A 17,299-nucleotide genomic window follows, 5' to 3' on the forward strand; every position below is an offset into this window, starting at 1 on the left:
CCGTGCTCGGTGAGAACATTCCCAGATTTTGCTCCCAAGGAGGAGCCATGAGCCAGAATGCTCCCAGAGCAGCGCGGCAGGAGCCCAACACTGACCTTGGCCAACTTGTGCAATCTGGCGATGGCGCCACAGGCTCCGAGGCCCATTTCACAGCTGGGAGCGGAGGGGCCCGGGACATTCCCGAGGCCATGCGGGCATTTCAGGCCATGGTGGTTTGGGAACACAGGCCTCACTGGCCATTAACCCTGAGCTCCCCACCCCCAATCCCTCACGTGGTCAAGGAAGGCTCAGATTCTGCGTCTGATTTATCGAGACCTTCCTCGGGCCTTCTTATCCCCCGAGGCGCTGCTCGGAATGGGAACCGAGATGGGGGGTGGATGGTGGGGGGACAGGGTGGCCCTGATCTTGGCGTGGGATAGGTCTCTAGGACCACTGGGCACGTCTAGCTCGTGGCTGGATGGTTAGCGCAAGGAAGAATGCGGAGTATGGTTCTGTTGGGTGTCCTGCTGGTTACATGTTACAGATCTGCTGCTACTAAAAGGTCTGGGGGGGGGGGGTTTGTCCCACTCATCCACATCTGCCCATCTTTTGTCTCATTACCACGCTTTTTTCCATTATTGTCCCTTCCGACGGCCCGCCACTGTTACGCATTATAAAAATATTGGCGACAGTCTTGAGATTTTAGAGTGACCCTGCAGAGTGTGCGTTTCCCACAGGATGGTCTAGGGTTTCTTCGCCTCGGCACTCCTGATTCTTGGGGCCGGATCACTCTTAGTGGTCGGGACTAGCCCGTTCAAGGCACGGTTCCTGAACGGCATCCCTGGTCCCCCGCCCAGTGGAGGCTAGTATCAGGCCCCCACCCCAGTTACAACAACCAAAAACGTGGCCAGACATTGCCCCGCGTCCTCTCGGAGGGGGAACGGCCCCCAGCTGAGAATGAACTTCTGGGCAGTTTTGTCCCCATCGAATCAAGACACTCTGCATTTTCCACCAACATTTTGTGCTCAGCTTAGTTCCTAAATAGTCCGTATTTTAATTGCCATTATTGGAGAGAGCTCATCATTGTCCCTAGCGGGAGACGGCTGCCCAGTACCAGCTTCGGGCTGTTCACCTCTGGCTAGCTGCTTGGCTCAGCTCTTCTGTTCTCAAAGGGCTTCTAGCTACTGCCTTTAGGCTTTCTCAAGTCCCCAAAGAGAGTGGAGAGCTGTGCTGTGCAAGCATGTGTGTGTGTCTCTGAATCGCTTGGGGATCTCCCCAAAATGCACATTCAGAGCTCACAGATCTCGGATGGGCTCCTAGGTGACACTGATCTGTGGGTCCAAGGACCACATGGGGGCTTCTCTGTGTATTTTCTTTTTTAAAATCAAGGCATCTTCCTCCTAGACTTCCCAGGTGCCTCCCTGCTGAGCCCCACACAGCATATAGGTTTACAGCAAGACCCAAGGCCCCACACCCTCTGAGTGTAAAGAAGACCATCTAAAGCTGGTTAAGGTTGCTGCCTGGCTGGGAACAGCAGAGCCTGAGCACATCCTGGCCCATAAGCCATGCTGTCTCATGCGCACCCAAGGGAGCCAAGGAACACAGCTCTCGGCCAGCCCCAGGCTCCTGATTTGGACCCTGCGGTCCAGGCTACACAGCTCCACGGCACTGATGTCTTAAAGGGAACGGATCACAATCACCAGTCACAGTTTATAAAACACACTGATATTTCACGGTCTCAGGTTGGCTTTATAATGATGCTGTGAGGTGGGCCACAGGGGAGGGGACACCACTGTCGTCTTCATCAACAGGCACTTCACTGTGTGACGGGTGGGGCTCAGAAGTCACGGGATAGGCCAAGTGACTCGTCACGGTAAGCCTGGGTGTGTCTGCCTGGCCACAGGAGTCTGGCGGATACCCACTGTGGGATTGGACCATGGGGGTCAGTGGGGACAGAAGACAGTCGCAGGGATGTTTCACAGGCCAAATCAACAGGGCTTGGTGGCAGTCTGGCCACGGGAGGGAAGGAAGCAGAAGTCTGGGGACTCCCAAACAGGGTGAGGGCTCCAGCTCTTATCCTCAAGGACTCGGACTTAATCCCCAAGCACTGAGCCTCAGCTGCCTCGTCTATAAAATGGGGTGATCTTTTTGGTTCATCCTTTCCTTTTCTTGAAAAAGAAGTCACAGTAAAAGGTTAAAGTCACAGACCAGAAGGCTCACCCTGTAACTACTTTACGGGGTACAATTCTGCGGCATCGAGTGCACTCACGATGCTTTGCGACCCAACCACTACCCATGACGGTCCTTCCCCTGCCCCTCCGCCCAGCCCGAAGCAACACAAATCTGCCTTTTGCCTCTGGATCTGCCTACTCGGGACATCTCATGTAGATAGATGCCCACGATCCGTGGCCTTCTTTTACTCAGCACATTGGTGTCATTGGTCCCCCCCTTTACGTCTGAATAATACTCTCGGGTATGGGTACGCCCCCTTCTGCTCATCCGTTCACCTGCTGAGGCACGTCTGGGAGGTTTACAGGTTGGCGTGATTCTGCACCTCCCTCATCAGTCGGTCGCAAGGATTAAATAGGAACACTGTGCACCCAACCGGCCTGGCCACGGTGGGAACGCCTCCATGAGGCTGCGGCCACGGGACGGCGTGGCCAGGTGGGCAGTGAGCACAGGAAACGGGGCGGCAGGATGGGGGAACTGAACGTACGCAGCCACGCGTGGCTGGTGCAGCCTTGGGGGGGAAGGCCCCCCCTCCCCCGGTTCTGGAGCTGCACGCGGGAAGCCAGCACCCTCCTCTGAGCAGCTGCACGGCCGTGGTGGAGGAAACCCAGACACCGTGGCAGGGTGTTTAATGAAACTGCTGCCTTGATCAGAGAGGGAGGCAGGGCCGCACGTTGGGAGCCTCCCGACTTGCTCGTGCCAAAGCAGCCTGTTTCCATGGGAACCACTCTGTCTCCCATCCCCATGCTGGAAGCCTGGAGGCTTGGGTGCCTGTGTCGGCAGCTCAGTGCCCCATCACTGGCCAAAGCCTCCATGTGGGGAAGTTCCAAGCTGTGTGTCCCACGTACCAGCCCAGGACCAGGCATGAGATAGACGCCCAAGAAGTGAGTCCCGCCACCCCCACCCTCCCAACCAAGGGCACAGGGAACCTGGTGGCAGCGGACCTGCCTCAATGTCATTTACATTCTACTGACAGGAGGGAAGGGTTTTCCTAGGTGGCTGCTGGGTGCTTATCTGACAATGCTGTGGCCGACATGATCGCTAACGTGACCAAGAGTCACGTTATGCTCACAAACGTGTACAGCCCCAGACGCTGAAAAGTCAGCGGAGTCCGCAGGGGAAAGCGGGTTTGTCGTAGCGACATTGTAGGAGCTGCCCACACGACCCGGAGCCTCTCTCCCCCACTCACCATGAAGAAGGCTCGAGCCTGCTCTGACCTCCAGCTGGCTAGAGCACGGGGAAGTTTTAGTTCTTAGTCATGAGTTGGGCCACCTTCCTGCTTCTGGACAAACGGGGCTCACAAAACACACGCGTGCAGCATCTGAGTGAACAGCCCTCCCCTCCCTTTCCTCCTGCGGGCACCCCGCTCACACACGGGAAAACGTGGGTGTACCACCAGAAAGGCAGAGCGAAGCCACATCGTATATGGAGAGAACGCGTGTGTGTGTACACTTGCACGCGTGTGTGCATGGACGTGTGTGCACGTCCCTGTGTGTGTGCGCACTATGATGGCAGCTGGCCGGGAGGGCGTGGGGACTGGCGACGCGCATCACCCTCATGGTGCTGCTCAGTCCCCAGAGGGCCCACGGCACAATCTTTCCAGCCCGCGGCTCAGGAGCTGGGGCTGCAGCTCCGGGTAACCCCGGCGGGGGGAGCCAGGCCCAGGCCTCTGCACAGCCGTCTACACCAGCTGCTGCCTCAGCTAGTCCCCCTCCGCCTTCTGCTCGCCAGCACCCAGGCTGACAGGCCAAGTTCTGGAATCCATTAGAAGCACCCCCGCCTTCACGCCAGCTCTGTGACCTGGACCAGATGCACGCAGAGCTCTAAACCTCCGCGTCCCCATCTGCACAGTCCAGAGGCAGCGGTAAGGGTTACAGGAAGGGGGATCTGTGCCGGGCATGGCTCCTGGGTCCTCACCTCTCCCCTGAAACTGCCCCAGGCCGGGGCCTCAGTGCCTCCAAGCCCTGCCAGCCCCAACCGTGGCCTCCCTGCTTCTCCCTCTACTGGGCTTTCTGCACCCACCACACTTATGCTCACTCCTCTGCATTTAAAAGCAGGGGCGTCCCCAGGCACACAGGCATTGGCCACTGTTCGTGAGCACTGCTCTGCGAGCACTGCTCAAGGACCTACTAGGTGCCAAGCACAGTGCTAAGCACTGGGGCGGGCAGATTCGACAAACGAGGGTCCTGAGGATAACAGAAACCATTTACTGAGCGCGGACAACATGCCGGGCACCGTTCTAAGCCCATACACTTGTTGGCACATTTCTTTATCCCAAGACCATCTCTGTATGGTTGACACTGCTCCCAGGCGCATTTCCCAGCTAAAAACACTGAGGCTCAGAATGCTGATGCAGTCAGCAGCCAGAACCCACATTTCCTGCTCATTGGAGCACTGTTCCCAGAGGAGGGCCCCCCGGAACCAGCAGCATCAGCAGCCCCCAGGAAACCATGGGACCATGGCTGCTGGGGGTCCAGCCCAGACTTGCCGATTCACCAGCTCTGGGAGGATGCGCCCCGGGGGATTCTGGGGCCTCCAAAGCCTGAGAAGCACTGATCTAGAGAAGGCGGGGAAAGGAGAGCCCACCCAGCCCTGGCAGGGGAGGAGTGAAACGGAAGTTCTCAGGGGCAGAGAAGCTGAAGTGCCCTGAGTTCAGCCCACCCCCTTCCTTCCCACCCACACTTCTTTTAGTTTGAGGAAGTGATCGTGAAAAGGAGCTTCCTGTATGGCCTGGCTTCTCCACATCAGAATTTACAGACTTAGAGGCATCTAGGCGGGACTCCTGAGTATCTCATCACCGAAGACCATCAGGATGGTCCCCCCAAGACTCTCCCTCGCTCAAATCCCACAGCCCAAGGAAGAGACGCGCTCTTCTTCTCAACGGAGAACAGAGCTACACAGCTACGGAGCCGTGACACAGGGTAGCAGGGGTCCTTTCTGTCACCTCTGGATCGTCCATTAGACATGAGACATCATGGGGGCGCCTGGGTGGCTCAGTGGGTTAAAGCCTCTGCCTTCAGCTCAGGTCATGATCTCAGGGTCCTGGGATCGAGCCCGCATCAGGCTCCCTGCTCAGTGGGGAGCCTGCTCCACCCCCCACCTGTCTCTCTGCCTACTTGTGATCTCTGTCTGTCAAAAAAAAAAAAAAAAGACATGAGACATCACTGACAAGGAATCACAAACGCATCATGAGATCACACAGAGCCCCGTCTTGGAGGAGACATCAGCCCGCGACAAACCAAGACCGGGAGTGCGCCATCCTTGAGGACTGTCCGTGCCGTCACCAGTTGTCCTCTGGACAGCACTGTAAGCTCAGAACCCAGGCTGATTGCACAACAGGCCCCGTCCCCGAGTCCAGGCTGTGGACACCCGCCCCTTCCCATCCAGCCAACGTCTTAGTCATTCACACGGCATGAATAAACCTCACTCTCCAAAGAACCCGACCTTCTAGGAGGTCTTGGAGGCCTCATGGTGTGAAAGAGCTCCCGTGGCCCTACAGCCCCGTCAGCTCAGGATGGAAAGGCACCAGGCAGGGCCTACTTGGTTCCGTGTCCTGTTTCTCCCTGCAAGGTCCTTGCCTTCCTTCATTTACTGAGCAAGTTAATACACAACATGAGGCCCTCCCGCCAAGTTCACTGGCACGGCCTGGCACCAAGTAGGTGCCCAGAAAGTCACTGTGGTTACTTTTCATTCTCTCCTCCACAACGCCTCCCTGCCTTCACCCCCTTCCCCACCCTGCATTTCTGTCCTTTCTCTCCCGTTGACAATCTTCCCTCCTCACCGTCTCCTCCTGAGCTCTGTCTGGGGCCGAACTAGCAAGAGGGATTCAGAAGTGAGACGGAATGGAAGGAGGACTGGGGGGTGAGGCTAAGTGCTTAGGACAAGGGGGTGCGGGAGGAGGCATGAAGAGGGGAGATGACCACACAGGGCACGGGAACAGAGGAAGGACAGGAGGAGGAGTCAGACCTCGCTGGGACCACTGCAGCCACCAGAACAAGCAGCCCCGTATTTTCCCAAAAACTGCAAATGGCACAGAATGTCCACCTAGCTCTCAAGGACTCCCCCGCCCCTCCCACCCCAACTTGAAATCCCCCTCCGCTCAGGTAACCACCAAGAGGCACATTCTGACCACGCCATCCAGCATTCGCACCGGGGTGGACCCCATGCAAGGCTGCACTGACTGAGGACCCCCGCCTTCTCCCAAACGGGACCCTACTTTTCCCCTCTGCCTCTCCTTGAAGCCAGCCCAGGATAGAAAGGGACAAAACCCAGAGGGTTTTGTTTACAATTGTTTTACAAATACATTTGTTTGCAAATACTCTGAACACTTTTTCCCCCCCATTTCACACAGAACACGAAGTAGAGAAGAATCAGCACATCAGTACAAATAAGCAAAAATCGGTCTAACCACCTGAGTAGCCACTCTGTGCATGTCCTGTGGATCTACTGAGCTACTTTTCTATCTTTCCGGTCGCTGTGACATCCCACAGCACCAGGCACACAGTAGGCACCACTGCACACCTGCTGGGCAACAGAGAGGCAGAGAGGCACCTCATTTCATAATTTCCGCCCAAGAGTGAACTTCAGAGCAAGACAAAAGAAAGGGGAAGGAGACACAGGGAGGAAATTGCCCCAGAGCAAGACAGGATTGCAGCTTGCTCTAAAGCTGACCTTACCTTATATAGACTCCCTAAGAAGTTATGCAAACAAGGTTCGGTAAGGAAGAAACCAACCCACACACCAAAAAAGCTGAGCTGTCAACTTCCACCGAGTGAGCTCCCAGCTCCCCGGAGAGGGCGAGAGGAAATGGGAAAGACGTCGTGCATCCTGCTGCCCAGGGCGAGGGGATGCGTGGACTATGGACAGGCCTCCCTTCCAGCCGGCGGCTCAGTGCGGGGGGGGGGGGGGGGGGCAGACAGTCACAGACCAGGACTTGGGATATGGAAAAAACATTCTCCCTGGGACTCCGAAGACAGAGGGCTTGTTGGGTGCCCCGGGGAAGGGGAGTGAGGCCTGAGGCTGACAGCAGCCAGTTCCTCCCTTGAAGAGAAGAGACCTATCATTCCTGAAAAGTCCCATATTACCCACTCTCTTTTTCAAGGTGATTTTTATTGTCTGCCCTCATGGACAAAACAACGACCACGACGAGCACGACGAAAACCTCTGGTCCCACTCAAAAAATGTTTAGAAAACAGGAAGCACAAGAAGAAATAAAACTAATAAAGCAAGCCCATTATCCTAGGAATACAACCCCGCGGAATTGGTTGCTCGGAGAGCATGAATGGAGCTCTGGCTGCTGAGCTTGAAGCCGCACGTGCGCACACGGTCCCCGCACTTGAGGCCTCGGTGCGCGCGCAGGTGGACGTCGGTGACCTCGTTCCCCGAAGCGGGAGACTTCTCCAGTGATTCCTTATTCGCTGCATTCTCATTAAACGCAAATGACCCAGCTCCCTACTTTGATGGAGAACACGAGAAAATGGAGTACAAGATAGCCAGAGGAAAAGCAAGATGATTACTTGGCTAGGACCCTCCGGGACTGGACTGATCCGGATACCCAGATTACCCGGGTAGCGGAAGGCTCTCCCCCAGTGACAAGACACCAAGATTTTTTTTTCTTTTTTTGATGGTTCCTTTTACTTCCTTAAATGGAAGTCAGCGTGCAACACCCAAATCTACCTTCTGGCTTAGGGAACAGAGGCCATAATCAGTTCCCCCAAGGAGGAGCCCGTGTCTCCCACACCTGCAGCAGGACACCCTGGGGATGGGGAAGCGTGTGACTGTCCCAGCACAAAACTCCCTGTAGTGCTCGGCTCTGCACTCATGTTGCTGCGTCCTCGACCGCGGTCAGTCTGTCATCTCACAAACACTGACGGTCTGTGACGCAGGGGACTTTGCTGAATAAGACACAGTCCCTACCCTCCAAAGATACCCCGTCTAGCCTGGCAGACAAAAACAAAGTGTAATTACACAATGTCGTCAGTTGCCCTAGCAACAAGGTGTCACAGGGTGAATGGGAACATCAAAGAAAGAAGGAAACTCATTCAGCCTGGGCAGTGGTAATCAAGGCAGGCTTCATGGAGGAGGTGATGTGTGATCTGGATCTTGAAGGACAACCTAGAGTTTGCCCAGCTAACAAGATAGGGACAAATGGGCTCACGGTAACAACTCAGGGGAGAGATTCTGACAGAACTCCACAGGTGAAAGCAACAGCCTCTGGGGGCAAGTCCAGATGCCTTTCTTTACCAGCCATTCTCTCTCTGTCTGATGAGTCACGGGCTAGAGTAGCATATAACTGACTTACTATTACTGTGTATAAAATAAGCATTTAAAGGCTCAGAATGGCTCTCCTGAGGGCTCCTATGGTTGGCTCATCCCTACCCTGCAGGAGGGCAGCAGTCTTGTCCCCTACTCTATCAAATACCCACAACAATGCCGGTCACGCTGCATGTGCTCAGTGCAGATCCCTGAAAACACGAAGAACCCTGGTCCCCTCTGCTATGGCCACTGGAAAGCTTTCCAGTCCCCCCTGTCGGCTACATTCAGTTCACTGGAGATGCCATCTTAGAAAAATAAAACCAATCCCCTTCCTGGATTTTAAAAGTGTGGCTTCCGGCCCCCAGAGAGCAGGAGTGGACAGACAGGCAGAAATGATCAGATGTCGGCAGAGAGCAGCTGAATGGCTGGTCTAGACAAATTTGCCCCTTAAATAAAAGCATGTGGGGAAAGCAGACTGACACAACGTTGCTAGAATTATCGAGAGATATGTAATGTGGGGTCCTAGCTACCTTTTGTGTTCATGTCCCCAAGTACACTGTCCCCAGGGGAACAAAGCATGCTCCTAACCTCAGCAGCCTGGGGGAGCCAGGAGACCTAGGCGGGCATCCTGTATCCACCTCCTTCCATGGAGTGACCGCAGTCCCAGTGGCCTCCAGTCCCCCCATCCCTGGTTCTCTGGATTGGGGCGTGGCTTTCCCACCTCTGCCTTGGAGCCCCTAAGTGACGGGGACAGAGCTCACGAGTGGGTTTTATCCCTGTAGCTGTTAACAGCCCGGCTTTCAAGTCTGCCAGCACACTTACAGCTGGCATGTTTTACTTTTAGCCATTCACTTATTTGTTAGCTCATGAGAATATATAAGACAGAAGCTCCACCATTTAATTTTTCTTTACATGCTCATTTCCAATGCCAGGGTTTCAGGCAATGAGACAAACAGATCGCCAACACCAGCCCCGTGCCAGGCACTAGATCAGAGGAGAGGAGGGTCCAGCCCTGGGCACTGGGTCTCTGGATATCAACTCTCATCAGAGCTGATAGTTAAAGCCCTTGGAATGGGGCCCGGCATAGAACTGGTGGTAAAAAATGCTAGACCATGAGACAAAAGGTCAACTATCACGGAGCGAATGGAAGTGGCAAGGAGTTTGGAAACTCAGGAGGTCAGATGCTCATGGCAGGTGGAGGGCCCAGGGCGCTGATGCATCTGAGGGGCCCTGGGGATGGAGGATCGCCATGGGGATGGGCAGCTCTGAAACCGAGGGAACAATGGCAGAGCAAAACATGCTGACCGGGGGATTCACCACAAAAAGGACCAAGGCGAAATGCTAGAAAGTTCTAGAACAGAAGGCATAGGAATAAAATGCTCAAGTAAAACCCAGAGCTGTCACCGTGACCCACAAGGCCTGCCACACTCTGGGCCCTGCCAGCCCTGAACCCCACCCTCCATACAGGCTTCCCAGCAGCCCTGCTGGATTTCTGTCCTCCTGCTCACCCCCGTTTCTCCTACACATTGTAAAGACTGAGAGATTGGGGCGCCTGAGTGGCTCAGTCATTGAACCTCTGCCTTTAGCTCAGGCACGATCCCAGGGTCCTGGGATTGAGCCTCGCACTGGGCTCCCTGCCCTGCGCAGAGCCTGTTTCTCCCTCTCCCTCTCCTTCTGCTGTGTTGTCTCTCTCACTGTGTCTCTCTCTGTCGAATGAATAAATAAAATATTTTTTAAAAAAAGACTGACAGATCAATTACATACCATAAAAAGGCACACCCCCTTTGAAGTGTACAGTTCATTGGTTTTCAGTATGATCACCAGGTCCAATCCCAAAACACGTCATCATTCCCCAAAAGAGACCTCATACCCACAAGCGGTCACTCTTCCTCCCCTGTCCACACCCCACCAACCACTCATCTGCCTTCTAGTTCTATGGACTTACTTGTTCTGGAAACTTTGAACACATGGGGTCATACAATACACGGCCTTTGGTGCCTGGCTTCTGTCCCTTGGCATAATGTCTCCAAGGTTTGTCCTGCGTATAGCATGGATCAGTATTTTCTTCCTTCTGTGCTTAAGTAATAGTCCACGATGTGGAGAGAGGCACCTTGTCTGTCCTTCCTGAGAAGATGGTTACTGAGGTGGTTTCCACTTTTTTGTCTATTGGGAATAACGCTGCTGGCAATGTTCATACACAGGGCTTTGTGCAGACGGGTGTTTCCAAGTTTGGGTTTGGGGTTTCCTCTTGGGTAAATACTAAGAGGTTGACTTGAGAGGATTAAACTTTTTCGGACAGTCGAACTGCCCTTCACAATGGCATCACCGCTTTCCTTCCCCACCAGCAGCACACGAGGGTTCCAAAAGTAGTTTTCATCCCTTTCTGGACTATAGTCACTTCAGATGACCTCTCAGGCACATCAGGTTAGACCAAAGTCGTAAAGTCAGAATTCCACCCCGGGCACCGGAATCACGAGCTGCTTGTCAGAGGCCACCCCAGGTTGGCCACTTAAAGAAAGGCAGAAAAATGGCCTCCGAACTGCGTAATCCCACAAATGGGCCTCCAGCCAGAGATGTGGGCCTTAGGGTCTGTCTGTTAGCCTTCGAGAAAAGAGCTCATAGAAAGCAATTGTGAGCGTGGATCCTAAGAGTTCTCATCACAAGGAAAAATTTCTTTTCTTTCTCATTATGGCATTATGGTATCCATACCAGGTGACAGATGTGGGGGAAGCGTCGGTGGCGATCTAGTCACAGCGCGAGTAAATCAAACCTTCCCGCCGTATGCCTCACCCTGAGAGTGACGCATCAGTTATTTCTCGATAAGGCTGGGGTGCAGGAAGAAAAGAGCTTGCCTGTGGTCTTCCCTCCCCCCCCATTTTTTTTTTTTTAAGATTTATGTATTTATTTTAGAAGGGGTTGGGGCAGAGGGAAAGGGAGAAGTCAACTCCCTGCTGAGCTGGGACCCCAGCACTGGGCTCCATTCTAGGACCCCAAGATCATGACCTGAGCTGAAATCAAGAGGTGGACGCTGAGCTGACTGAGACACCCAGGAGCCCCTTCCCTCCTTGTTTAAAAAACAAATTTTTCCGTTTCAGGTGTAGGGAAGCAGCCCGGTGTCTAGAGTGGTGGTCAGGGAGGCAGACACTAGGAGAGGAGAAGAACTGGGCCTCTGTGCAACCTTGGGCCAGCGTCTGCACATCTCTGAGCCTCCATTTTCCTACCAAATTGGGCCAGAGTGTAGATTATATGAAATCATTAGATCACGGTGGCTGGCAAAACATGGCCCCAAAGATGTCTGCATCCTTATCTCAAGAACCTATGATGGTGTGAGCTGACAGGACCAAAGGGCCTTTGCTGATGAGATTGTTAAGGATCTGGATGTGGGGAGATCACCCTGGGGGATCCGGGTGGGCCTGCCATAATCAGAAGCGTCCTCACATGGGGGAAGAGGGAGGCAGGCGAATGAGAACCAGAGAGACAGCATCACGAGAAGGACTCGACCCACTCTTGGTGGCCTTGAAGCTGGAGGAGGGGCCGTGAGCCAAGGGCCACGGGTGTCTCTAGAAGCTGGAGTAGGCCAGGAAACAGATTCTCCCCCTGGAGCCTCCAGAAAGAACACGGCCCCACTGACACCTTGACTTTAGCCCTGTGAGGCAGATTTTGGACTTCTGACCCACAGGACTGCGAGATGATAAAATGACATCATTGCAAGCCGCTATGTTTATGGGAATTTGAAGGCACAGGAAAAATGAGACAGGTGACCATAAATGAAGTCCAGAAGCAAATTGGGATGGAGAGCAAGTTGATTTCAAAATGCACTGATGATGGGGTACCTGGGTGGCTCAGTAGGTTAAAGCCTCTGCCTTTGGCTCAGGTCATGATCCCAGGGTGCTGGAATCGAGCCCCGCATCAGGCTCTCTGCTCAACGGGGAGCCTGCTTCCTCCCTCTCTCTCTGCCTGCCTCTCTGCCTACTTGTGATCTCTGTCTTTCAAAAAAATAAAATAAAATCTTAAAAAAAAAATGCACTGATGAAATGATGTATGAAATGCTGAGGGAACGGCCCTGCCATCAGGTCAGACATGGGCTTCTGGGGACCTGCCCCTGCTCAGGCCATGGAGCTGAATTTGAAAAGTCAAACACATAAAATTAGGTGGGTGGGGAACCCAGCCCTGTGGGAGCCCTGAGGCAGGAAACCCTGGCCAGAAGCCAGCACTGGCAGAGGCAACCACCAGGGAGACTTCCCTATGGGCCACCAGAGAAGCTCCGTTGGCAGGGGGATGGCGGGCCTTCCAGGGACGAGCTCAGCTCTCAAACCTTGCAGGGAGGGGATGGTCATTCATTCATCTATATTCAACCAGCATCTGGGGAGAATGTCAGATGCTGTTCCAGGTGCTGAAGGTCCAGCTGAGAACAAGACAGACCAGGATTGCAGCCGAGGAGCTCAGACTTCAGCAGGAGAGTCAGACGACAGACATGACTCGAGAAAGTGCTAAGCACGGTAGTCCATAATGGGCCCACATCAGGGAGCGACATACCCTTGGGGTGAAAGAGACTGAGGCTGGCTAACCATGATGGGTGGGGGTTCACCACCAAGGAGGCCACCACCACAGCCACGGTCCTTCTCTCCAGGGCCTCACCATGAAGTTGAATGTGGTGAGCATCGCAAAGGCAAGGAGGGCATCTGAACAGAGGGGACACTCGCCCCGGGCCCTGACGGATGTATAGAAGGCCTCCAGGAAGGCAAAGCAGATCAGGACAGTGCAGGAACAAAGTTGGGGGGCTGGACACAGATCTGGGCTCAAAGTCCAGTTTGTCCGTTTACTATGCCATCTTGAGCAAGCAACTTTGGACTCTCCAAGGAAATGGTCAGATTCTTCATCAGTAAAATGGGATAACTCCTGCTTACTCCTTTCATACACATCTGTCATAGATAAGAAACGTTAGATGTGCTGATATATGCAAGGTATCTACTGGGCCTCTGAGCGCCCACAAGGTCGGAACCCGGGTGCTGCGGACGTGCACTGGAGGGCTCATAAGGGGCACTTCGTGTCATCTCTAAGCATTTGGACCTTATGTACAAAACCCACCAAAGGTTCCAAAGGGAGAGGAGTTGATGTTACCTAATGTGAGGTTTAGAAAGCTGCCCCTGGCCTGGGTGGCAGGCTCACTCCGCACTCAGCAAGGGGCTGGGCACACTGTAGGCACTCGGCACATTTCCTGGAGAAGGAAAAGCCATGATCAAGGGCAAAGCTGTGGGAAATACCCACACTTCTGGGGCAGGAAAGGAAAAGAGAAGCAGCAGCAGGAAGTGAGAACAAGAGAGACAAGGGGTGTAAAAGGAGAAGTACGTGAGTTTGCAGGGGAACCAGAGGGAGGGGAGAGGGTGTTTTCAGTAAGTCATGCTCACTGGCAAATGCTAGAGGGACATAAAGTGGAATAGAGACAAATAAATGGCCACTAATTTTGGCAATCAGATTATCAAAGACCTGTGGGAGGGGGTTCCATGCTCTGGGTGTGGGGGGGCATCAGAATTTAATGAGGTGAAGAAATGAGGGGAGACAAGGGGGTGCAGGGAACACCTGGATTCAGTCCCCAAGCCATACTTCCAACAAGTCTGCATTAACTCCCAAGGATTTTCAAGGAGCGAAAACTCAACTCAGTGAAGTGAACACTCTTCCTGAACAAAGGACACCTTACGGACCAGGAAAATGGACATGTAGCAGCCTTCCCCAGGGAAGGGAAAGGCCACAAACTCAAAAGCAAGCACCAATATCACCCCGGAGGCAAATCCAAATGTACCATCACAAAGCCCACGCATCTGATGACATAAAGAAGCAAATGTAATGCGGCTCGAAACCGCCCAGCGACAGATCTGTAGAAAAAGAAGGCAAGGAGACATTGTATATTGCAGAAAATTATGAAGGTGATGGCTCAGTAGCCCTAAGGTGACACTTAAAAATCATAACCCAGCATTGTCCTTGGAATAAAGGAGGTACTCAATCAAAGTGTGTTGAATGCACAGACTGATAGTACTTTACAAAGTTCAAACCACAGTCATGGATTTCAAACTTCCTTTTGACCTCACATTCCCTTTGACCCTACAAGACAATATCTCTCCTGACCTCTTCTCTCAAATTTCTGAAATCTGTACGTGTGGGGGCTGCTAGGATGAAAAAAAATCCAAGGGCAGAACAGCAGGAGAACCTGCCCACCGATTACACGCGTGTTGTACCATCACACATGCGGAAGCCACAGACAAGTGGACTTCTCCATTTGCATCCCATCCCTGTTCCTTTGGCAACAGCCAAGAGTCTGTCCTTGACCAAATTTGAACCTGGTCTTCTGAGCTCTTTTCAACTAGGTCTCAACTTTTGGGCTTCTGCATTCGTCTGTGTGTTACCCAATTTCAGCAAGAATCCTGCTAAGTCAGTTCAACCAGATCCCCCATGCTCCAAGTCTGATCATCCCTTATATCTAATCAGGTTCCTTATTCTCCATCACCTGCCTGGTGATGTCCAATCGCCAGGCCCGCCTGCAGCAGGGATCCTGTCCGGTCAGTTCAGCCAGAATCCCACCTCAGCCCTGACGTTTCCTCTTGGTAATTCCCTACCCACTGACCTTCACCTTGCTCCCTGGCTCCTTGATGATAAATTTGTCCTTTTCTTCGTATGTATTCAGAATTGAGACTGGTCTCTATCGCCTCTCGGCCTTTTGGCTAAGATCAAGTGTAGAATTGAGACTGGTCTCTCTCCCCTGCCTCAAACCTCCACTGTATTGGTCCCTACGCCAGTCACACAGTGCCCCTCAATGAAGTCTGCCTTACTATTCTGGAGCAAGTGTTAGAATAAGTCTGATTTTCTTTCTTTCTTTCTTTTTTTCCCCCTTCAGATGTATTTATTTATTTGGAGGAGAGAGATCTCCTGTGGGCACAAGAGGAGTGTGAGGGGCAGAGGGAGGGCAAGGAAGACTCCTCCAGAGACTCCCTGTGAGCAGGGACTCAATCCCAGGACCCTGATCTCAGGGAGTCAGCCGCTCACCCGACCGAGCCACCCAGGCCCCAGATCATACTTTCTTCAACAGTAAACACACCTCCATTTTCCATACCATCCTGTCGCCCCTCTCGGTCCCTGGTAGGGCCGACCTCACCCCACAGCGGCCCTGCCCAGGCCTACACTGACGCATTCTGCTTCTCTTCCAGGGCGTCCAGCAGACCAGAGAGGGAGGCTGCGAGAGAGGTGAGGCGGTCAACGATGGCCCTTTTCCAAGCCTCTTCTTCCACACCTACGCCACGCAGTCGGGCAGCCTCTCCTGACAGCCCCGAGGAGGGCCCCGCTACCTGCACCCACGGCTCATTCTGCTTGAGGACAGCTCTTCAAGGGAGCCCAAACCCATCCCTGACGTGTCCGCCGCCTGGTCTTCCTCTGCCCCGTGGGGTGCGGTGCGCGTGGGACACGGTCGGGCGGCGGCCCCTCTCCAGGGGAGATCCGCCCGGGCTCCCGAGCCGGCCCTCCTCGGAGAGCTCTGGCATCCTTTGCCCGGCCTGGACTCCCTCCCTCCCTCCCTCGGCCGGTCCAGGTCACCTGCCTCCCGGGTCCAGGGGCCCTTTCGGAGCGACACGATGAAGAGCCTCCCCCACCGGCCTGAGAAAAGACGTTTCAACAGCAAATGTCCCCCAGAGAGAGCTCCAGGCATGGCTGGCCCCAGCAGTCCAGGCCACGCCATCCGGGCCCCACGGCCCACCCCTGGCGCCGCTCCTCAGTCCTCACACGGGTCCTCGCTCCGCACCGTACGCGGGTCTCCGCACCGTACGCGGGTCTCCGCACCGTACGCGGGTCTCCGCACCATACGCGGGTCTCCGCACCGTACGCGGGTCTCCGCACCGTACGCGGGTCTCGCAAATGCCAGGCCTTCCTTCGGCCGCGGGTCTGAATCCCAGAGGAAAAGGGATCTCGCGGGAACTCTGTCCCAAGTATCAGGGATGGAGCTGATTGGCTTGTCTCGAGTCACATGGGCCCAACCCTGACCCAATCAGTCAACGGAGGGTAGGGCTTACTCTGATTGGCCGGCTGGGTCACGTGCCTTCCCTGCAGGGCTGTGCCAGGTCAAGTCGGCTTCTTTGGAGCTGCTTCCGCTGAGCAGGATCAAAATAAAATAGGAAAAGCCCCCCACGCCCCCAACCCCGCCCCAAGCATGAGATGCTGGACAGACAAAAATATCAAACCCCACTCTTCTCTGTGAGTGATGATTTGAGCGGAAGACCCCAGGCTCGGCAAAGCATCATGGGAATATCCTCTGCTCCCAGAGCATCCTCTAGCCAACATCACGGGACATCTGACCCCATCAAGCTTCACGCCGACACGGCCCTCCACGAATGCCCATTTTTGGTGACCGGCACATATTCCACGTTCATTTCAACCTATTCACTAATGTGCGACACCTCTCAAGAAGGCGCTGCATTAACAATAACCACGGTTCTGAGCAATGACTCTGAGCCGGGAGCTGCCCCACGAGCTTTCGGCATACCATGTCTACTTATCCCCACAACAACGCCGTGCGGGACATGCCATCATTATCCCCATCCTTCGGAGGAGGAAACAAAATCTGGGAGACTGGGAGACTTGCCCAAGGTCACACCGCCCATCAGGGCTCGGGATCAAGGCAAGACAGCCTGGCTCCAGATCGGGTGCTCGGAAGCCACTGACTCTCAGATATACACCAACACGAAACTGGATCCATTCCCAGGTGCTTGGATTCATTTCAAAATAAAATTGCTTGCAACAGAGAATTCTGGGGTCTATCAACAAAGAATTCACTAAACAATGTGACATTTATATG

General features: G+C 54.1%; 1 protein-coding gene across 1 annotated transcript in view; it reads right to left on the reverse strand.

Annotated features, from left to right (window-relative positions):
- Positions 1–17,299, reverse strand: part of COTL1 (coactosin like F-actin binding protein 1) — a 39,128-nt gene that overhangs the window by 15,672 nt on the left and 6,157 nt on the right. The gene's annotated exons all lie outside the window — the stretch shown is intronic.

Source organism: Mustela putorius, unplaced genomic scaffold, assembly GCF_011764305.1.
Source record: "Mustela putorius furo isolate JIRA1106 unplaced genomic scaffold, ASM1176430v1.1 tig00000174_pilon_pilon_pilon, whole genome shotgun sequence".
In the NCBI taxonomy this organism is placed as follows: Eukaryota; Metazoa; Chordata; class Mammalia; order Carnivora; family Mustelidae; genus Mustela; species Mustela putorius.